General features: G+C 49.4%; 1 long non-coding RNA gene across 2 annotated transcripts in view; it reads right to left on the minus strand.

The window, feature by feature from the left end:
- LOC128336471 (uncharacterized) overlaps nt 1–23,148 on the minus strand; it is a 47,034-nt gene extending 23,886 nt beyond the window's left edge. Inside the window, exons 1-2 of one of the 2 annotated variants that reach the window (XR_008311981.1) lie at nt 22,931–23,148; nt 21,821–21,942 (exon numbers count right to left, since the gene is read on the minus strand). This is a non-coding gene — a long non-coding RNA (uncharacterized LOC128336471). Of the gene's footprint in view, nt 1–390; nt 527–21,820; nt 21,943–22,930 lie in introns of those variants that run through there. The other variant, XR_008311982.1, reaches the window with a different exon arrangement.
- Between the last annotated feature and the right edge of the window lie 865 nt (nt 23,149–24,013).

The raw sequence follows: 24,013 nt of genomic DNA on the forward strand, positions 1-24,013 counted from the left end.
CTGTTTCCTACTATTTTATCTCATTCTTTCTCCAAGGAGATCAGAATATGATATCTCCAGCCTGCACAACTACCCCGTGAGGTAGGGCAGTAATTGGCCTAAAGTCACTGTGCTTCATAGCTGTCTAGGGGGTTGAACCCAGCTCACCCCGGCCACAGTATAACACACTATCTACTACCATACACAGGCTCCAAAATGGGTCAAAGCTGACCAGAATTCCCAACTGGCTTGGTTTTCCTTAAAATGGCTACCCAGCTGGAATTTAACAGGTTTCCTGTCAGGTAGACCAGTATTGAAATCCAAAAAGCTAAAAAAACAACACCCAACCCTCCAGATTCCGTCAGCCTCTACCCATAATCCACAAGGTACTGCTCTGGCTCCGCCCCTGACCTTCCAGAACAATCCAGGCTCCACCCATGTTCCGTCTGCGGAGACCCCGGCTCTCCCTGTTCTGCAGTGCTGCCGAGGTGGCGGAGGGGTGTGTTGTGGAATCAATGTTTGAATCCAGTCGGCAACCCCGGCTGAGCCTGAGAAGAAAACATCACCCCTCTGATCACCTCATGGTGATCCAGTTGCTAAGCAACCCATTGTCTTGCAAAGACTCACATCTGCCCAAAAGTGTTTCTCGGCTTTTTTTCAAGGGCAGGCCCAGCAGGCACGGGAGTTCAGAAGCAGCTGCACTCCTCTCCGGATCTCCAAACAATTCTGACAAGCCTCCTTGCAAAAGGTTAGACTTGTTTGGAAGGGGAGCGGAGACCAGGCTGGGGGAAGAGGGGCTGGGTGGTGGCACACAGAAGCTCTGTTCCCCCGTGGTTATCTGCGTCGACAAGAAGCCATTAGTGGGCCTTCATTATGAACGACAAGCGATTCCTCAGGAAAAGATCCCCTCGGAAGAAATAGAGGCAGGCGGCATATTTTCCACATCTCTTGCCTCCTGGCACTCAGAAGCAGCTCTCTGGAAACGGCCTGATAAACTATCTCCGAATCGGGGTCTCGGATTGGAGCACAGATGGAAATCCAGGCTCTGTCCCTTGCACCAAGGTCACCGCAAGGGAGCAGAAGCTTCAGCCCACCATAGATTCTGTCAACATAACTGCTGGCCAATTTCTCCCTCTGCTTTTATGCTCATATAACAGAGAATCTAAACCCAACACAACATCAAATGTGGCTCATTTCCCCACAAGACTGGCTGAGGCAGGGGTTCTCAAACCCAGGTGTGGCTGGACTACAGCACCCATTGTAAGAACATAGGAACAGCCTTGCTGGATCAGGCCCAAGGTCCGTCTACGCCAGCACCCTGTTTCCCATGGTGCCCCACCTGATGCCTCTGGGAAGCCCACAACCACAAGATGAAGGCATATCCTCTCTCCTGCTGTTGCCCCCCTGCAACTGGTATTCAGAGGAGGTAGCCTACAGCCTTCAAGACTAGTAGCTATTGATAGACCTGTCCTCCATGAATCATCTAAGAACCAGTTTCACAGGCTGGTTCGGGTATACTTTGGCCAAACACGGAACCGGAGTGGGTCGATTCAAATCTGGTCCAGATTTGAACCGAACCGGGCAAACAAGTTCTGTGCACATCACTACCGGCCAAAGAGAGGTTAGAAACTGTAGTCCAACATCTGGGGACCCAAGGTTGGGAACCTCCAGACCAGAGCCATGAAATTCATTAGCCTTTAAGGTGCCATATTCCATTGTGGTTGGGAATGATGGGCATTGTAGTCCAACAACATCTGGGGACCCAAAGTTGAGTACCCTTGGGCTGAGGCATTCCTTAGAACTCCCCTTGCAACACTGGCTGTAACATGGTCCCTGCTACAGCCACAACGCTAACCCTACAGGCAGCCTGATCAAGGACCCCGGCGGCATACAGAAAAGTACAGACGAAGCCGGAATTACTACGAACAGCATGAGTAGAGGCAGCCCAAAGAAAACCCCAGCTTTCATGTCCGTGCTTTAGGGAGTGAAACGCCAGTGGCGAGCAAGGTTGAAAACACGACGCAGGCACAGCCGGCTCAGGGGATTCAATGCAGGCCCACAAAAGGGTCAGACGGCAGGTCTTCCGGCAACAAAAGAAATGGCACTGAAGAAGCTCAAAGCATGCCCAGGTTCCGGCAAAAAATGTCGCTCCACATACAAGTTCATGGGAGAGTTTTTGTTCACTCCAATCCTTTGTGGGTCTGGCGGATGGCGGGGAATGGTAATTCAAGGAATATTTCCACAATAGACCAGTCTGTGTCCCAGATAAGCCCTTGGGCAAAGGGGGCATGGGCCAAAATCTGATGAGGCAAGGCTAAAATGTTTGGAGCCTTTAAGCTTAGGGGGGAAATAAGACAACTTACCTAGCGGGAGGAGGGAAAGGACAAGACGGAGGTCTATAGATTACAAAACGAATGCAGACAGCAGAATTGTTCTCCTTTTCATACAATGCCAAAACTCAAAGCTACCCCATTAAGCCAACTGGCCGTCATTCCAAACCTGGCAAGAGAGTGTAGTCCTTCACAGAGTATTGAATTAGTGTATGGAACTCACTGCTATGAGACATGGAGCTGCTGGCTCAGTGGGGAAAGTGCTGGGGAGGGCTACACTTCCCAGCATTCCTTGCATGCTTTCCACAATGTCACTGGGGTTTCGTACAGCTTCGCTTCCCTTTAAGGGCCCTCCCCAGTGCTATGCAGAGGTGAGTGAGGGATCAGCTGCCTCCGTGTGGGGGCCAGACAAGCCTACCTGGGACTCTGGGCACAGCTTCACCGTGTGGTGACCCCACCAGGGCGACAGGTTGGGACATCTCCCTAGGTCAGGAGTGGGCAAACCTGCCCCCCCATCTGTTTTTGGACTACCTCAGCGCATTTTGAACCACAATGGAGAGCTGGTCTTATGCTAGCAAGCATGGCTACCACAAGTCCTTGTTGCTAAGCAGAGTCTGCACCAGTTTGCATTGGAATGGGAGAGCACATGTGTGAAGATATTCCCTTAGGGGATGGGGACACTCTGGGAAGAGCACCTGCATGCAGAAGATTCCAAGGTCCCTCCCTGGCAGCATCTCCAGATAGGAGTGAGAGACTCCTGCTTGCAACCTCGGAGAAGCCGCTGCCAGTCTGTGCAGATAATACTGAGCTAGACGGACCAAGGGTCTGACTCGGTAGAAGGCAGCCTCCTATGTCCCTGTGGGCGTTGGAGTTCAACATCATCTGGAGGGCCACCTTGTCCCACCCCTGCCCTAGGTAGTAAAGAGCTGCCCAGTATTGGAGTGACTTCGCCAATACTGGTAGGCTATTGGCTCTCCTCAACAGAAAGGGCTGTCAAGACTTCCTGTTCAAGCTGGGGCTTTGCGAACCAGCAGCAGCCTTCCTTGGCTCTGGTTTGCTCTGGCCCTAGTATGGTTTCTGGCTTCCGGCTTCTATTCCACAGCTGCCTCAGGCGAACCCCAGCCAACCTGGAGATTCCTCCTCGGGCAAAACATCTTCCGAATTTCAAGCAAAACTGAAGAGAGTTTTCGGAGCCTAGCAACATTCCTCTGGGGGCTTTCCACATCCTTAATGCTGAGAGCTTCTGACAGTCCATATGCGCTGACTTGCCTCTCACTCTGCGGTCACTATAGTGACGCGCAGCAACAACGGATCAGATAGGCCGGGAAATTGCTTGCTTTCTGGCCCAGGATGCATCCGTCCCCATGTCAAGAGAGCAGGCTGGATGCTTTTTGCTTGCTCCCTCCTCTCTCTCCTCCGTGAAATCTTTGCCCCTTGCACACCCCCGAGCTTTCACGGGAAGGTCCAGGAAAGAGGCATGACCCCCTCTGCTCCTTTCCGTTGCTGTGGGGAAGAAACCAGTGCCCTCGCAAATATTTGCTCTTGACAGCTGCGTGGGGCCAACCTTGGTCTCTGTGGATACGGACTCTTGTATAGTACAACAGCCATTCGCTGGCATGCCTCTGTGTATCCAACCACCTGCCTCTTCTCACCCTCATTACTGTTTCATCTCTTCCCTACGGGACCCCTTGCCACTGTTTCTCCACCCCCTACGCAATGCCAGAAACGCAGCCCCAGAAACACTCACCTCACCGACAGAGACAGCTCAGCTGTCAATCTTCAGGACCTCCACGGGTTTCCTGAGGCGATTGTACCAGAGTGGAGGAGAGCAGAATTCCGGCCAATTTCGTCTCTCAGCTCACAGTGGACTGTGGGACTGCAAAGGACCTGGAAATGCCTGGGACATTCCGAGAGCACCGGGCGCTGCAGCATTCTCGAAAACTAAAGGGGTTTGGACTGGATCAGCACCTGGGAGGCAGGCTGCAGGGAATGCTATGCAAGCCACTCGGCCCTTCCTCAAAAGGAAAATCTAAACGATAATGATAATAATGATCATGATTTGGTTTATATGGGTCAACCAGTGCAAATGAGTCAACCAGGGGGTGTTGGGTGTTGTAGTCCAAGGTTGGCCACTCCTGCTATTGAACAACAAAATAGACCAGGGCTACTAAATCTCGGCCCTCCAGCTGTTTTGGGACTACAGTTCCCAGCATCCCCAGCCAGTGGCCAATAGTCAGGGATGATGGGAACTATAGTGCAACATCTGCAAGAGTAGCCCTGAAATGGAAATAGATCCTTGCCCGCACCCCCCCTCCGTGTCCCACACCAAAGTGCACAATCTAAAATTTGACTGGGAGGGAGAGGAGGAAGATCATACATTCCGCTGGCAACCCAGCCCTCCTTTCTCTTATTACAGGTGTCTCCTGGTCATCCTCCACGATGCTCAGGATGGTACACAAAGACACACTCGGCAAACATGCTCACTGCCAGTGATCAAAACCCTTTGACCACCGTGGCTGGGGATGATGGGAGTTGTAGTTGAACAGCCTCTGGGGACCCAAGGTTGGGAATCTAGTCTGGAGCCCGGCTTCCCACAGTGACCGATCTGAAGTTTCTGTGAAGGCCAAAAGCAAGGCATGAAGGACTCTCTTGCTGGGTCCTGCCACAACTATTCAGACATAGTGCCTCTGAACAGGGAGGCTCCGCTTAGTCACGATGGCAAATAGTCACTGACAAACCTATGCATTTGCCTAATCCCCTTTTCAGACCCATCCAAGCCATCTGGCTGTCTCATCCTACTGCATCAGACCCTTGGTCTTTCAAGCTCAGAAGTGTCCTTTGATGTAGAGTTGCCACACACCCCGGAATTTCGGGTTCCACCCGGATTTTCAGCATCTCACCCAGATTCGGCCTGATTTCAGCTTTCATTTAAAAACAATAAACAAAAGCTAAGCTCTAGCCCTTGTAGAAGCGGAATTTGGGAGCAAAACGTGCAGTCACTATTCTGCTCAGAAATAATTTTCAAGCTTATTATTATTATTATTATTATTATTATTATTATTATTATTATTATTATTAATTCGTTTCCTATACCACCCTTCCAAAAATGGCTCAGGGTGGTTTACAGAGAGAAATAACAAATAAATAAGATGGCTCCCTGTCCCCAAAGGGCTCACAATCTAAAAAGAAACACAAGATAGACACCAGCAACAGTCACTGGAGGTCCTGTGCTGGGGGTGGAGAGGGCCAGTTACTCTCCCCCTGCTAAATAAAGAGAATCACCACGTTAAAAGGTGCCTCTTTGCCAAGTTAGCAGGGGTTTACATAATATGCACATTAGGCACCCAGATTTGTAAAGCCAGACTATGGCAACCCTACTTGGATGGGAGTTGTAGTCCAACATCATGTGGGGACCCAAGGCTGAGCTAGATGGACCTATCAGGAGAAGAGAAGAACAGCCTTGCTGCATCAGACCTAAGCCCTATCTAGTGCAGAACCCTGTTTCACACAGTGGCCCACCAGATGCCTTGGCAAGCCACACAACCTGGAGATGAAGGGAAGTCCCCTCTCCTGCCACTGATCCCCTGCAACAGGTATGCAGAGGCAGCCTATAGCACCAGGATTAGTAGCCACTGATAAGACACAGTCGGCCCCAGCAGTCGTCTTATATCCTTATGCAAACCAACATAGGAAGCCTCAAGAATTCCAGACTGGCCTGCAATTTACGTCTGGATCTATCTTCTTTTCACTATGAGGTGTACAGACTCCTTTTGCAGATGGATCTCCTCCTGCAGAAGGTCCAGAGCTATCCCTGCTAACTGAGCAAAGAAGCGGCTTTTAAAAGTGGCAATTCTCTTTACTGAGCAGGGGGAGAGCAACTGACCCCATCCATCCCCAGCACTGCATCCCTTTGGTGGCTGTTGCTGGGGTCTAGCTCATGTCTCTTTCTTAGATGGTGAGCCCGTTGTGGACAGGGAGCCATTTCATTGATTTATATTTATGCACACCGCTTTGGGAACTTTTGTTGAAAAGTGGCATCAAAATATTTGTTGTATCCATCACATCCCAGCCTGGATCCCTCTTAAAATCCACACGCACTTTTTGCCCCCACGTAAATCATCTTAGTCCCAACCAGAAATCGGTTAGCATGAAAGACAAGAGATGTCCAAAAGGGGAGAAGGAGAAGGAGAGGAACAGATTTCTCAACCAGCTGCGGGAATAACTGGTCTCGCCTTGATGAGGAGTCAGGCCTCCTGGCCCAGCCCCACGAGAAGACGGATCAATGAGGGTGATTTAAGATTGCACGCATTGCAACGCTCTATTTTTAGCTCCAGGCAGGCGAGCCGCAGTTCTGAAACCCAACTTGGAATCTATTAACATTTCCAAGGCCTCATCAGAGGGAGGAATGATAAAGGAGGGAAAAACAACCTGTCGTCTACACACAGCTCAACGACGACAGCCCAAAGGGTCGCTCATCTCTCCACCTCTCCGCTCCAGCACACCTTGCTGTGGGGCTGAATCCATACCTGTGCAGGAAAGCTGGTCTTATGGTAGCAAGCATGCACTGTCCTCTTTGCTAAGCAGGGTCTGCCTTGGATTGTGTTTGGATGGGAGATGGTAAGGGGATAGGACCAGGGTTCCCTCTAACAGGGATTCCCAGATGTTGTTGCCTAGAGCTCCCAGAATCCCGAGCTGCAATGGCTTTTGCTCGGGGATTCTGGGAGTTGTAGTCAACAACATCTGGGAATCTCTGTTAGAGGGAACACTGGGTGGGACCATTGCTCCGTGGAAGAGCATCTGCTTTGCTCTGCAATCTGGCAGCATCTCCAGGTAGGGATGGGAGAGACTCCTGTTTGAAAACTTGGAGAGCTGCTGCCAGTCAGTGTAGTCAATACTGAGCTCAATGGATCAATGGTCTGACTTGGTAGAAGGAAATTTCCTATGCTATTTTTGGAAATGGAGCCATAGGCTCAGTGGAAGAGCCTTTTCACGCAGAAGGTCCCAGGTTCACTCCCTGGCAGCATCTCCAGGTAGGAGAGCCGCTTGGAGAGCCGCTGCCAGTCAGCGTAGGCAATCCTGAGTGAGATGGACCAATGGTGGGACTCAGTACAAGGCAGCTTCCCTGACCCTTCCCATGATCCTGTGTGCAGGTTCCAGTCTAGGATGATTCCACGTGAAGCAGCAGCTTGCATGGAAATGCAAATGCTGCTGCTGCTCAAACCCTACGAGTGGAGCACTTGACAGCATCTCCCTATATAGTCCTTTTCAACACAAGCGACTCCTACGCCCAGTTGCCACGTGATGTACTCTCTGTGAATCTTCCCTCGGTCTCCGGCATGGCCAGGGCCAGCAATGGCCAGAGCTGGACCAGCAGAGGCAGACGGCAAAGAAGATCTATATACCGCTTTCCCACAAAAGTTCCCAAAGCATTTTACATACAGCAAGAAAAATAAAGAAGATGGACAGACTCAAGAAGCCAAGTCCTAGTTCAGGCCCTGGGACCTTCCCAGGGTCTCAGAGGTCCCTGGCCTCAGGCTCACAGCCCTGTGCTGTACAAGCCTGCCTTGAATAGAGTCATTTGTTGGCCAGCATCAAAACAAAGGCATCTGTCTGAAGAGGATCTGCTGCAGAGAGAGGGCAGGTGGGCAGGAAAACAGACAGGCCAGAGGCAGCTAGAAACATAGGAAGCTGCCATATACTGAGTCAGACCCTTGGTCCATCTAGCTCAGCATTATCTACACAGGCAGGCAGCGGCTTCTTCAAGGTTGCAGGCAGGAATCTCTCTCAGCCCTGTCTTGGAGATGCTGCCAGGGAGGGGACCTGGGACCTTCTGCATGCCAGTGTTCTTCCCAGAGCATCCCCAAAACCTTCCACTGCTTGCATATAGTCTCCCATTCAAATGCAAACGAAGGTGGACCCTACTTAGCCAAGGGGACCATTCATGTTTGCTACAAGGCCAGCTCCCCTCCCTAGGAGAGAGTTGCACAGCCTGGGTGCAAGCACAGAGAAGGCTCTGCCTCTCCTGCAACCCAACCAGGAAGCCTCTGCGGGGATGCCGAGAAGGCCTTCTGTCTAGCCCAGTCATGTACACTCTGGCTGGCAGCAGCTTTCCAGCGATTCAGAGAGGTCGTTCCAAATTCTGCTACCCGAGATCCTTTTAAACCACGCCCCATGGGCATTGACCTTCTGCATCCAAGAAGCATGCACTCTCTAACACGGAGCGAAGGTCCTCTTGTGCAAGGTGAGGGAGAACCAAGGCCTGGGGGTGGAGCTATGCAGGAACCCCAAAGAGGGCAGGACTGGGCCTTGGCACCCTTCGCCCCAAAGTCCCAAGGTGCCCACCCCTCGAGGAGGCCCCAGTGTGCTGGCCGGAAGGTTCCTACTTCGAGCCCCCGCTGCTCCTGCCACACTTCAGATCTGGTTCTTGTCCTCGGCAGTGCCCTTTGAGGACAGCGGGTCTCACGTGCCCAAGGTGTGAAAGGTTATTACAGGGGGAAGGGACAAAATTACAGAGCTGCCCTTTCAGAGCGGCTGACACTTTACCCTTTTCAGAGGAGAGAAAATCAGAACAAGCACCAGTTTTAAGGGCAAGGAGGAAACCGTTTAAGGGAGCCAATTTAGCCCCAGGGAAAAGGGAAGCAAAAGTTTCCCTTGTTAAGGGCTGCGAACGAACCAACGGACATGCTAATGGAGAGGGAGGGGGAGAGAGAGAGGACCCTTTAGGTCAAGATACAACTTGTGCCTGCCAAGAACAGACCCAGATGGGTCGCATTTGAAGACAGGAGGCGGCGAAACTGCGAGAAGAGAACTGGGTGGCGGAACCGCCGAGAGAGAGGGAGGAGAGGAAAGCCCGGGTCCATAAACACTGGCAACAAGCTGAGGATACTTCGAAACCAAAATCGGGGAAGTAGACTTCATTAAAAGGAGACTCATTTAATTGAGGCAGTGTTTATGGAAGCTGTTAATGTAATTGGGAGGTGTACTGAAATAAAAAAGCTTAGGGATGGAGGGGGGTGGACATTAACAATGTGCAGAGGAATCATAAAACATCGGGACTCCTACAGCAGGTGAAGATCTGCCTGTCTGGCCATTAATCAATTGCTCTCGAGTGGGAACCAAATGAGATCTCAGCTCTGGCATCACTCTGTGTGTGTGTGTGTGTGTGTGTGTGTGTGTGTGTGTGTGTGTGTTTTAGCAACACTATAGGAAAGAGGAATTCTTGATGAGTTGGTGAACAGAGGAAACTTGGCCAGTTTGACTGGGAGAAGCGGAAGAACGGCAGCTTAGAAACGGAGCCACAGCAACCTGGACAACAGATCTCTGGATTCCATGAACACTTCCCGATACACATTTCAGGCATAGCTGTGATGAGTGCCCCAAAGCAGATGCCACTGAATAGTGGCTGTTAGGGAGCAATAATGGGTAGGGCTGTTGCGTTTGCAGCCTCGTTCTAGGCTTCTCGGAAGCATCTGCTTGGCTACTGTGGGCAGCAGGGAGGTTGGACGTAGGAAGCAGGATGCTCTTCTTATATTCTTAACAGACCCCCCCCCCCCCAAAAAAAAACCCAACCCAAAATTATTGTAGATATTGTCAGATAATATAAAGATCACACCATCTGCTACTTATACTGCAAAGGTAAAGGAAGGTAAATATTTATCGATATACCTCGTTCCAGAATGAACATCGTTCATTCATCAGGGTTCGCCCTGCTATGGGGCCGCACTGATGCTTCTATGTGCTTGCTGTGGACTTCTCACTCGACAGTGCCTCACACAGGGAGGGAAGGCGGGTTCTATCAGGGGAGCTGGTCTTGTGGTAGCAAGCATGACTTGTCCTCATAGCTAAGCAGGGTCTGCCCTGGTTGCATATGAATGGGAGACTTGATGTGTGAGCACTGCAAGATACTCCCTTCAGGGGATGGAGCTGCTCTGGGAAGAGCGGAAGGTTTCAAGTTCCCTCCCTGGCAGCATCTCCAAGATCAGGCTGAGAGAGACTCCTGCCTGCAACCTTGGAGAAGCCGCTGCCAGTCTGTGAAGACAATACTGAGCTAGATAGACCAATGGTCTGACTCAGTATATGGCAGTTTCCTATGTTCCTATAACCCGAGTACTCCTCCCTCCCGGTGCCTTGGTCCTTCAGCCTGGCTCCTCACCAGGAGCCAAGGCTATCCCTCTGGGGCACGTCTCCTTCCTCCTTGGCACAGCCCTAGGTTGAGTTAAATCACCTGGTCCACTCCCCGTACCCTCCTGGAGCCCCTCCCATCTGCTTTGTAGCCCCACCCCTTCCCTCCTGCTTCCCCATTGGTTGGTTGGCTGGCCAACCAGCCTCCTTCCTACCCGTCCCTTGTGCATGGATGCAGCTCCTTCTCAGCATCCGGCTGCTGCGGACACACCTTGGCGGCTATTTCCAGTGCCATCAGCATCTCTCAGAATTCCATTTGACAGCCAGGTGGGTCACGGGTGGATCCCTGGCAGCCCCAACCAAGGTTGTGGGACTTCTTCCAACAGATTAAACATCTATTCCAATTCTCAAAACGTAGCTTGCTCCTATGGGATCCCCCCACTTTCGGTAGCGGCTCGTCTTAGTGTGCCAGGAGGGTGGAAAGGAGGCAGTTTGGGTTGCTTCTCTCTCTCTCGCCCTACCCGAGAGCCACATTGCCTGCAGGCTGGCCATTCATCAGGTAGAGCTGTGTTACACAGCTCTACCTGATGAATGGCCAATCTGCAGGAAGCACGGGAGATACAGGAGCAACCCGAGTTGTTTTTCTCCTTGGGATGTAAAGGCAGTTGTGCCTTCTTTGGTGCCCCCTGGCTTATTAGGATGAGCCCCTAACGCCCCCCGCTATCACAGATAGCGTGTGTAATTTAACGGCGTACATGTTGCCATCTTCATAATCTGGATTAATCGACTGTTGTCAGGTGTACATTCTCACCTATGAAAACTCAAGGAACGGAGTTGATCCTCACAGCCTTCCTTGCCACACGGCGGTTGTGGGAAAAATCTCGTGAGCTCTCACCAACTTCAAATCGGGATAGTCATATGACCCATTAAGGCAGGTTAAATTTGGTTCAATTGACTTTTTTGCATGTTAAAATGTAAGGCAAAATATGCGTTGATGGAATAGGAACCCTATTTGGTGGGTCCTTTAGTTGATGGGAGTGTGCTGTCGCGGGAAGAAAGAAAAGGGCGGAACCACGCTGGACATTGTGGGTCTGTACAGCTGCAGTCCAGCTTCTTAGCTGCCTCTCTGGCCAAACTGTATTTACATCACTAGTGATGGATGAAGCCAGTGAGTCAGCCTCCAGTTCTCCCGATTGATTAAGGAGTCCTGTTCTCTTACTAGCTTGGCAGTGGCAAAAGCCAGAAGGTACCGGGCAGCCGTTCAAGCCCCAATAAAAATTGAGGCATTTTGTGTTTGTTTTACTTTAAAAAAAAAAAATATATATATATATACACACACACAATTCTCTGCTTCTGATGAGCCAGCGATTTCATAAATGCCGCAGAGAAAACCAGCCCACAGAAGTTTAACCGTAGCTGTTTCGAGCTAAATTCTCTCCGCTGGAGTGGCAGCTGGGAACAGGAGAGGCAAAAATCAGCCTGAAGGCGGAAAGGTGTACAGGCCGCAAGATGAACCGCGTCCTCCTCAAGGTGTGCTTACTGAGCAGCGAAAGCAGACGTGCAGAGAAGCTGCTGGTTGTTGCTGCCAAAGGGTTCTGCAGAGAGCCAGATCGTACAGCCTGCCCCTGCTCCCTGCAAATCCAAACGGAGAAAGGATCTGAGAACTAGTGGGAAGGAGTAGAAGCCATTTATTCTCTCAGCCTTCAGCCCAGAATTCCAGACCCAGGGCTGTGTGCAAAGAAGTGGAAATCAAATCAAACCTCTGCACACAACGGTGGTGCCCTGTATCAATGATGCAAGGCAGAAGCACACATTTTGAAAACCTTCCATCAGACGTGGCTGGCAGACGGTGTACTCCTTGGCCACTGAACACTCAGTTCAGACTTGCCTGATTCTGAGGGCCTGAATTCAGCAGTCCCATTTCAAAATGGGAGGAGAGCTGGTCTTGTGGCAAGGTAAAGTAAAGTGTGCCATTGAGTCGATGTCAACTCCTGATGACCACAGAGCCCTGTGGTTGTCTTTGATAGAATCCAGGAGGGGTTGGCCATTGCCATCTCCGGCGCAGTATGAGATGATGCCTTTCAGCATCTTCCTATATCGCTGCTGCCCAATATAGGTGTTTCCTATATATATGCGTTCACATATCAGCCAGATTTACTCCAGATTTACTTTCCCATGGTATGGGAATCATACCAGCGGGGATCCAAACCAGCAACCTCTTGCTCCCTAGGCAAGTTACTTCCCCACTGTTACCCAAATCCAAAACTAGGTTCCTCCCAGGTTTATTTCAAAGGAGAGGCCGTAGCTCAGTGGAAGAGCATTTGCTTTGCATGCAGAATGACCCAGGTTCAATCCCTGGCAGCATCTCCAGGTAGGGCTGGGAAAGATCCCTGCCTGAAACTTTGGAGAAGATACTGCCAGTCAATGTAGACAATACTGAGCGAGATGGACCGAGGGTCTGACGCAGTATGAGGCCTGTGTTCCTAAAAGATTACTCTTCCCCACTCTCCGGAACCACCTCCTGCTATGTAACAACATGCTGCATTAATAAAAAGTTGCATATCACAACAGGGGACGGGCTGGAGGGAACTTCGATCACCTTCAATTTCCAAGACTGTGAGAAAGAGTCGCCTTCATTAGCCCCCGACCTCAAGCTCTCTTGGCATTCCGGTGTTGTCGGGATGCCAACAGTTAAGCAACTCTGCCTATGCAAATGAGATTTAATTAATCCTTTTCATCAGTTGCAAAGATACCTCCTGAACCCTATTAAGATCATGAATATGCAAAGCATACATTCTCAAGGCCCTGGCATCGGAGCTTGATTGTTCGCTTCTAGTTAGCCGTCTGTAAACCTGGGTACAAACTTTAATTTCCATTCTAAGTTCCATTTAAATAAATAAATAAATAAATAAATAAATAAATAAATAAATAAAAACCAGAAGCTGTTGGTAATTAAGTTAATTACAGAGTTACACTGGAAGAGAAGACAAACAAGGAGGACAAGATCATTCGTCACGCTTAATGCCAGCAAGGGAGCCAAAGGCGAGGATTTGTGTCTGTCTAGAGACAGGAAATGAAGCATATTTCCCTGGAGGGCAAGCAGGAGATCCTCTTCTGAAATTGTGGTCCAAATCATTGGGCAATGCAAGCTTCTTCCACTCCACAGAGGTATGTGTAGCTAAGATTAAAGCCAACACAGCCCAGGCCTGAATCATTTTAGTACTGCTACCTTAAGTGGCTCATCAGGGAAATGCTTGACTAAGAAGCAGAAGGTTGCCGGTTCGAATCCCCGCTGGTACGATATTGGGCAGCAGCGATATAGGAAGATGCTGAAAGACATAATCTCATACTGCATGGGAGGAGGCAATGGTAAACCCCTTCTGTATTCTACCAAAGAAAACCACAGGGCTCTGTGGGCGCCAGGAATAAAAGTTGACTTAATGGCACACTTTACCTTTTACTTTAACTGCCATGAAATACTAACTTCCATGTGCAGGAAATGTGTGGGGTGCCCAGCATTCAAGCATGCAGTCCCGCTGCCTGCACTCCATAAGTGGTACAAATGTACCTCTTTGTTCTGTTGATCAAGTAAGCTTAGCTCTAAATTTCAGGTGGGCAACTAATTTCAATTGGGCCCTGAAATACAACCTTTCCATGTGTAGGGAATGTGTGTGTGGTGCACAGAATCCAAAAATGTAATTCCCCTACCTACAGTTCAATGTAGGACAATGTACTTCTCGGTTCCGCTGATCGAGTAAGCTCAGCTCTAAATGTCAGCTGCACAATTCCAGTGACTGCAGTTTAGCCTACATAGAAAGATAAGAGCATTGATCCATCTACCTGTAGCTCAGTAGTTTACACTGACTGGCAGCAGCTGTCCAAGGTTTCAGGCAGGACCCTTCCCCATTTCCCTACATGGAAATGCTGCCAGGGTTTGAACCTGGGACCTTCTGCATGCAACGCAGATCCTTTACCACTGAGCTCCAGCCCCATGCCCCTAGGCCAGGGCTGTGACATTTTGACCCTCCTGCAGATGCTGGCCTAGAGCGCCCATTATCCCTGGTGATTGGCCACTGTAGCAAGGGATGATGGGAGCTGTAGTCCAACATCAGCTTGAGGGCCCACTGTGCAGCCTTGAGCTAAAACAATTAGCTTCTATTTTTAAGTTGCTGCACTGAACTCACAAAATGACTCCTGAGCCTTTACATACTGAGGCTGTTCTCATGACCAGCAAAGATGGGTTGTAGAGAGAAAACACAGCTTTCCATGGTTGTCTGGGCCCTCACATCCACCCCGTTCAGACCTGGGTAACCTGATTTTGTTACCCAGGTCCAAACCAATGTAGGAGGAAAACTCCTCCTCTTCTACCTCAGCATTTGGTCATTGGCACGTGCAATTGGGTAAAAATGCAGCTCTGGCTGTCAGAACCATAGAGTCCTGTGGAAGGTGGGGCCAGGCAGAGCAGAGTTGCTACAGTACTGAGGACTGACTCTCTGCTCCTCCCACAATTCATTGTGGGATACTGGAGGACTCACCTTGTTTCTCCCCCACTCTTCTGGAGAGCGCAACATCCAGATTGTGTAGACGTTGGGTAAGTAAGTTCAACCTGGGGCTTGGGTCATCTGAGAGGCATGGGGTTGAAGCATGCCTCCCCTCCAGCGCACCCCCATACAATCATGGAGGAGGTGAGAGCTGGTCTTGTGGTAGCAAGCATGACTTGTGCCCTTTGCTAAGCAGGGTGCATCCTGGTTGCATATGAATGGGAGACTACATGTGTAAGCGATGTAAGATATTCCCCTTAAGGGATCGGGCCGCTCTAGGAAGAGTACCTGCATGCAAAAGGTTCCAAGTTCCTTCCCTGGCAGCATCTCCAAGAAAGGGCTGGGAGAGACTCCTGCCTGCAACCTTGGAGAAGCCACTGCCAGTCTGTGCAGACAATACTGAACTAGATGGACCAATGGTCTGACTCAGTATATGGCAGCTTCCTATGCTCCTAAGTTTCAGGCAGGGATGGGAAAGACTCCTGCCTGCAACCTTGGAGAAGCCACTGCCAGTCTGTGAAGACAATACTGAGCTAGATGGACCAAGGTCCGGACTCCATATAAGGCAGCATCCTATGGCCCTATGTCCCATGTGAAAGAGCTCACTTTCTTTCAAAGGGCAGCATCTTCCTTCTACAACAGGGTAATCCAATACCCACTAAACTTCTTGCTCAGGGGTCACCTTGTAACCAACTGCTGGAAACCCTTCACGTGAAGTTACCGTTGGTTTGTACCGTTAACGGAATGGCCCATGCATGCACAGAGATAATATCACTCGCTGGATGACCGCCCGCTGGGACAGAGGCACCCAGGTCCGGGCTCTTTGCTTATGCCGCTCCCCACCCAGCTTTCCTGGCAGCGTGGCTGGAGTATAATTAAATCGGAAGCACCGTTCTAAACTGTTAATTATGGTTTACCACGACAATAATCCCTTAAAATCGGTCATTAGCACACTTAAGAACTATTTGGTATGTGGCATATTCTAATGAGTTAGCGTAGTTAACGAGTGATTTGTTAGAGCTATAATCCTCTCAAAACACCACCTCAGGGTTGTTAACTAAGGAACGGCACAGCACTCGATAGAGCCATCCGCCAAGCCAAATGGGCTGAACGACAGAGCTGAGAGGTGGAATCGGCAAAGAAAGCGGAAGAAAGCTGGGGTGGCCCAGGCTGGACATGTGGATTTTTTTGGAAGAACCTCGCCCGCGCATTTAGATCAGGCCGTGGCTATCCCACGGCGGTTATACGCTGTCTCTTCTCATTCTAAATTATTTTATTTCACTCTCCACCTGACAGCTGGAATGGAACAGATTTGACAAAACTGTAAAGGGTGGGCTTATTAAATCCACCCAGGAGCGAAAGAGAGAGAAAGATGCTATCTGGGGACCGTTTATCAACCCGGCGTGCTCCAACGTATCTGACAAGGGTGATTGAATTTGATTTTCATTCCTTCCCCTCCTCTTGGCTTCTTTTGGCAAAAGAACAATTCCAATAATCTTCAAAAGATGAACTGTCATTTTAAAGCATGCCTATCCTAAGCTGCAATGTTTGGTAACAGTGGCACCACACTTCCAGATGATCATGTATCACATACAGAGAGATAGCACTACAACACCCAGAGAAGCAGGCAGCCACAGCACAATCCGGGTAGAGCCACATTTTCACAGGCAAACATTTAGTAGATGAACATGTGCAAAAGGCAGATAAAGGTCTGCAAAAATGTCCTCTAAAAGGTTCCCTTAAACTTTGCCTCCTTTACACTATTTTGCTCCTGTGCACTGCTCTGTTGCCATTTTCAAAAAGAATGGGTTCCAGTTTCTCTTTGGAGTGGGCTGTCAAAAGCCAGTCGTCCAAGTACAGGTATATTTTGAGACCTAGGTGATGGAGATAGGCTATCAGGACTGCCATCATCTTGGTAAATATCCACAGGGCGGTGGAGAACCTGAAGAGCAGGACTTTGTATTGGTAGACCCGAAGGCTTACCATGATGAAACGTAGATACTTCCTGTACTCTGGCCGGATATGTACACGAAAGTTTATTATTTATTTATTTATTTATTTGATTTATATACCGCCCTTCCGAAATGGCTCAGGGCGGTTCACAATTAAAACAACTTATAAAACAGTAAAAAGCTAAAACAAATTAAAACAATAAAACAGCTAACAATTTAAAACATTTTAAACAAAAATAAAACATTATCCCCAGACCCCAGCTCAAGAAAACATAGACTCAGTATAGAGGAAAAGGGCCACAACTTTGTTAACTATTACACACAGCATGGCAGACTGGAACACCAGGTGATTAATCACCCTTAAAGAACAGTGCGGGCCAATAGAAGCAGGTCAGAACTCTGAAATCCTACCCAGCACCCTACTGGGGGGGAGACACCCTGGCTCGGGAATGGGCAGGTACATCCCACCCAATTCCTTCAAAGCCAACCCCCCCTTCTGTAAGAGAGGGTCTGGATACTTCTAGGCATTCGTCCACCCCGGACCGCACAGCCCAAAGGTTAGAGAAGTCCTGAAGCAGGGTTCATGGCAATCATTCTCCCCGTGCCGCACAGGCTACAAAGGAGCGATTAACCAAACACCCCTTTTACATATCCAAGGGTGCTCACCGATGTTCTAACCCTCAAATTGCCACCCCGCCCGCACTGTTCCTGCCATTGTGGTTGACCTAACTCTAAATACGCACCCAGGACACAGAACGGAGTAGGCGAAAAAACCCCCAACAGTGGCCAATGCGTTGGGAGCAAAAAATTCCTACTCGGCCCCGTCAGGCGGCCAGTCGCTAGACCCGCTCTGCACCGGGGAGGGAGGGAGGGGAAAGCCGCTTCTCCTGTGGTTGCCCGACCCCAACTGAAGAGAGAATGGAAAATGGAGGATGGGGCCGGGATCGGTCAATCCTGGCCGAAGCCCGGCCCTTGACCAAAGAGGTCAAACGGAACCCTTCCTGGGCTTCGCGCAGGACAGGCTGTGACAAACTCCCTCCCATCTGCACAAGGCGGGGGGGGGGGGTTATTAAGTCATTAAAAACACTAAATCAAGTTAAAAATTAAAAAATTAAAAGATTAAAATATATATATATACATACATATACATACATACACACAAACACACATACACATATATATACATATATATATATATACACACACACATATACATATATATATATACACATATACACATACACACATATATACATTTTAAAAGCCCTGAAAGGCCAGGCCAAACAAATATGTTTTAAGGGCCCTCCTGAAGGCCAACAGAGAACTCGAATTACGGATTTCCGCAGGGAGCGCATTCCACAGCTCCGGAGCAGCCACAGAGAAGGCCCGCCTCCGAGTCGCCACCAGACGAGCCGGTGGCAACTGGAGACGAACCTCCCCAGATGACCTTAATGTGCGGTGGGAATCGTGCAGAAGAAGGCGCTCTCCAAGGTAACTTGGACCTAAGCCGTTCAGAGCCTTAAAGGTAATCACCAGCACTTTGTACCTTGCCCGGAAACATATCGGCAGCCAGTGTAATTGTTTCAAAATAGGTGTAATATGGTCTCTCCGGAAAGTTGGATGATGGATGTGATGGAGACTATTTAGAATTTGGTTGTTGGAATGAATGTGTTTAAAGTCCAGAGATCCAGGATGGGGTGGTTGCCTCCATCCCTTGTTGGCACCTGAAAATATGGAATAGAACCCACTGCCTTGGAGGAGTGGGGGAACAGGTTCTATTGTGTCCTTTCCCAAAAGGGCCAACACCTCTGCCTGCAGGGCGGGGGCTGATGCAGTAGACCTTATACCCATGAACCAGAGATGGGTATGAAATTGAATGGTGTAGCCCAATTGGACTATGGAAAGCACCCATTTGTCCATTGTAATCCTCCTCCAATTGTTCAGGTATTGGGATATCACGGGTGCTTGTGCAGGACCGTCTGAGGTATCAAAGGCCTTGCTTGGAGTTTTCACCTTGTTTGGGGCAATGGTTGTTGGAGCTACCCCTGGGTTGGTAGGGTTTAGCTGAGGGCCTAGAAGATTTCTTAAAATCATGCCCCTCAGAGGTTTTGTATTGAGGGCGATACTTCCAATATGAAGTGGTAGGCATGTAGGAGGGTTTGGGCCTAGCCTGGTAGTCCAGTTGGGTTGTCCAGGCTGCAAATGACTCTGCGGTCAATTTAGACTTTTTAAGTTTTTCTAATGTGTCGTCAGTCTTGGCACTGAAAAGACCATCCCCCTCAAATGGGAGGTCCTCTACCTTGTTGCTAGTTTTGTACTGCATTTTAGAGGAGCACAGCCACATGTGACGATGCAGAGCCACCGCACTAGCCATGTTCTTTGACTTGCAGTCCATCAGATGGCGGGCTGCCTCGTGATATCAGCAGACTTTCCCTGTAATTCTTTGGTTTTAGATGGCATGTCTGCAGGTCGCATCTCAGCGGGTTCCTCCCACAGGGAGTGTTGGTAACATGGCATACATGCAGTGTAACTGGAAATGTGCATGGCCAGGGTACTTGTGGAATAAAGTCACCTCCACATGGAGTCCAGTTTGTGGCCCTCTTTGTCAACGGGGGCTGCACGCTGCTTGCCAGAATGGGAAGAGGAAGCATAAGCATCATTCACCACCAGGGAATTGGGCTGGGGGTGCTTGAAAAGATATTCACAGTCCTCCTCCTGTATCCTGTACATATTTTCAAGGCGCCTTGAAGTGGGGGCCACAGTGGAGGGCTTCTTCCATGCCTGCTTGGAAGCGTGCGACAAGGCCGGCAACACGGATAGAGCAGTAGGCTGAGAAGGTTTTGCCTTCTGCAGGAACTTAGACAGGGTCCTCAATATTCTCAGTGACTTGTGTAAGACTGAGACCCTAAGGCCTTGGCCATGTCAGAGACCAACATATGGTAGTTTCTGTGTTCTTCCTTGGAAGAATCTGAGAACTTTTAAAATACACCATCATCCAGGGATGGTTCAGATGGGACTTCAGTCGTTTGAAAATCAGAGTCTGAGTCAGATTCTGGGAACAGTGAAAGAGCTCCAGGGGAGGGTCTACCCCTCAGGGTGCCATCTGGGGGCATAGAAGCAGGGTATTGCGGTTCAACTGGCAAAACCAGCTGTGCTGAAAGGGGAAATGGTGCCACTGGAGGAAGTGGACATGATGGCGTGGTCGGTGTCAGTGGCGAGACTGAGCCAGTCTGGGTTGACATTGTAGCATGAGTCATAAGGGTCGAGTCTGAAGCAGAAGCGACAGTGTGCGTCACGGTCTGTGGATGGTGGAGATCGTGGGAATGCAGGAAAACACATTGAGTGTTCTGAATAGTGCACCACACGTAAAGGCTGTGTGTAACGATCAGTATGTATGTTTCCCTTGAAAGGTGGTCTAGGAGTAGAGGGGTCTGGTTGGTAAGACCTTCCTCAAAAGTCACAGTCACCTCCGCCTTGAGGGTGCCATTGCGCAGAGGGACTGTAGGAGGACGCACTCCAGAACTTTTCCGTCTTCCATTTAATCAGGTTGCACCTCTCCTCCTCCATCAGGCTTTATGCGTGAGTGGGGAAAGAGATAGAGTCGTAGGGTCCTCAGTGACCTCATGAGTGTCATCCATGGTGATGATACTGGAATGGGGGCGGGGAGAGAATGGGTAAACCCTCTGTGTCAGGGCCACACTGCTCTTAGAAGGGAGCGCTAAGATGTTGCATGGAGGAACATCCGTAGTCACCTTCAGCAAGCAGGTAGTTGTCAGGGAATCAAGCATCAACATGCCTTCCTGACGTTGCTTCTGTACTGGTACGATCTTGAGCTTCGGGATCATAAATTTTGGTGCTGGCAGAGCCATGTTTCCCAACGCCGACTTATTCAATATAAGTACTTTTGCGGGCTGTGTTGATATTGAAGGAGACTTTGGAGGCTTCGACTTCGAATACTTCCCTGATGTGGATGGCTTCAATGTTGCTGAATCCTTCAACATCGGGGGTCTGGACATTGAGTCTGACTCCGACCTTTTGGGAGCAGACAACTTTTTTTTTAACCTCAAAAGTCTGATTTTACGAGTTTGAAAAATTCTAAGGAGACATAAGGACTGGCGGAGGGGAAAGCGGTGTTACATTTTCTACACCTCTTAAACATATTTTTCTTTCCGGATCTGGCCCCTGGGCCTTATGTTGTGGAGTCCTGATCTACTGGGAAGTTCTCCTGCACATCCCCCATTGAAACGAATGAGATTGGTGTCCAGCTTGCGGACAGACGCTTCGGGAGACGTCAGCAGCAAAGCCAATTGCATTAACGACAGCAGGATTGGGAGCAAAGTGAAGGGTGGAGAACTGCCTTCTCAATCCCTGCAGGCAATCAGCTTGCTCCTTGGAGCATGAGATGCAATTGTCCTTATTATTTTAAGCGTGCATCCCAGCAAATGCCGCTAATGGTCACAAAATTACCCAGTCCTTATTTAAACCCAGCTCCCGTCTGTGTCAAGATGACCTCCCAACAGGCTTTGGCGGTATGCCAGCCTCCAAGGTGGTGGTGGGAGTTTGGAGAAACCTCAGAGTGAGGAGGGGAATGGTGGGTTGGGGGGTGGAGTGGGAGGGCTCCAAAAAAGACAAACAAGGAAGCGAGAAGGGGGGAAAGCAAACAAAATCAAAACAGAACATGAAGCGCAAGCCTAATGAGGACTCAATCAATCCATCAGCCAGAAACTTCAAAAAGAGTTAAGGAGAGATTGGAACAATAACAGGTATAAATAGCTATGCTAATAAAGCCCATCAGTGATGAGACCTGGGCAACAGATATGCCCCCCCACTACCCTGAAGGAGAGAGGTAGGAAATTGCTGTTTTACACGCAAGACAGAAAGAAAGAGGTCGACTCACAGACATCATGGTCTCTTTTCCATCCATGGGATTTGCCCCTCTCACTTTGTAAGCAGGCAATGCGATCCAAGCCATTGGTGTTCTGCAGAATCTTCCTGGAGCTGGGTGATGAGTTCAGAACGCTGCAGGTGAGGTCAACAAAAATGGCATCACCCTGTTGGGTTTTCTCAGCCACTGGCTGCTGTTGGAATGGGTGGGGAAACTCACAAAGCCAGGACGTGTGCAGTGAGCACTCCTCAGCATGATGGGGGAGAATTCAGAATGGAGACGCCATTTTGGATGGTGTCCCCATCATGAGTCTAACCAGTAGGCTGGTTCTCAGGACTCATGCGTGTTGCCTACTCATGCCTCTTTACCAGAGCTTGCAGTACCCATGATGGTGGGGGCATAATCCACCAAGAAGTTCTCCTTCATGAGTCTGAAGCTTCTCAAGGAACTGAGCCTGATGGGCCAGATCTGATTCTTTGTCACCCTTAAGGGCACCCAAAATGTGCCACTCAACACTAGGGAAATATGGAATGGTTTCTATTTGAACCTGTCTCGGAAAAAACTGGGCTGGCAACCCATTTGGACATGAACTGAACCAGACCCCCCCAAAAGGGTACCGGTCCGAGTTCAAGCCAAACCAGTCCCAGTTTGAATGGAATTGATTCAGAATTGGTTTCGTGGTTTGAGAGGCATGCTTGTAAAGGAGAATCTGGTGAGGATTCCCTGTCTGCCTTTAATAAACTCCTAATGGGGGGCAGTGAGAGGGCATATTCAAATCTGTGGTCCGGTTTGAATTTGGCTCGTATTCAAACTGAACCACCAGAATCCGTTTCATGCACATCCCTACTTAACACAGCTGTCTCACTTAGCCACATGGCAGGGCCAGTTTAAGGTCACACTGTACATTTCAGGAGATATATCACAATCCCATTTAGATGTTGTTTCCCCTCTTCTCCTGCAAATCGTTTTTGGCGGAAATAAAGTGAAGGGACAAACATTTCATTTCAACAAAATGAAAACCATTGAGTTCAACCACAGATTTCCATATATTTTGTAACTAGCTTCTGCCGTTTCATTAAAAAAAAAACACCAGAAGGCACTTCAGGCCAACACGGAATATACCTGGAAGGCTATTGGACTAAGAAGAGGACATCAGATCTTCATGCTATATTTTCACATCTTTCCGTTAATACAAACTCCATAAGCCACGTAGTCGCTCATCTTGACCTTTGGAGAACCAAGAGGTTTCCTCTATCAGAAAATAAGAGGACTATTTTTTAAAAAAATCAAAAATTATATTGATTTTAATTTTTAAAGGGAAGAGAGCAGATCTTGTGGCAGAAAGCATGAATTGTACCCTTTCCTAAGCAGGGTCGACCCTGGTTTGCATTTGAACGGGAGACTAAATGTGAGCACTGGAAGGTAGTTCCTTTAGGGTATGGGCCACTCTGGGAAAAGCATCTGCCTGCTTGCATGCAGAAGGTTCCAGGTTCCCTCCCTGTCATCTCCAGATAGGACTAAGAGAGACTCCTGCCTGCAACCTTGGAAAAGCCACTTCTAGTCTGTGTAAACAATACAGAGCTAGTTGGGCCAATGGTCTGACTCGGTAGAAGGCAGCTTCCTCTGTTCCTATACGGGAAAGGAGAAAGCTGGGTCTCTTCCACTGTTTGTACCAGGTGTCTTTTGTTGCATTTAAACATCCTGCAAAATGAAGCACTGTTGCTATTCATCGCCAATCTGCTACCAAAGCAGAAGGCCATGCCAGATGAGCCTCTCTAGCTTCAAACCCAGCCTGGCAACCGCGCAATATTTGCGATGCCAGCTGTCCACAGCCTATCGCTAGCCAGCTTACCTGCTTGGATTGCAAGCCACGGGAAGGTGGGTTCAGTTTAAAAATCGACGCTACAAGCAATACAAGTGAGCACATTTCTCTTGGACACCCTCAACAGTTTGCAGGCCTTCTCCAGTTCCACCGCCATTGACAGAGGAAATTTGCTGAGATCACACCACTGGCCTCACAAAAGGTAGAATCAGGGTTTGGGCCTGTCACGGTGGCATTTTGCATAGTGACTCGCCCTCCACCATTGACGAAAGACCCCAGAAGCTGCTTGTAGAGCACACAGGCATCCGGCTGAAGCTCAGAGCACTGTGGTTGGTGGCGGAGCTGCCGGCTGAGGACCCTGGCTGAGCTCAGCCTCTGCAGCT

This window comes from Hemicordylus capensis, chromosome 13 (genome assembly GCF_027244095.1).
Source record: "Hemicordylus capensis ecotype Gifberg chromosome 13, rHemCap1.1.pri, whole genome shotgun sequence".
Taxonomy (NCBI): Eukaryota; Metazoa; Chordata; class Lepidosauria; order Squamata; family Cordylidae; genus Hemicordylus; species Hemicordylus capensis.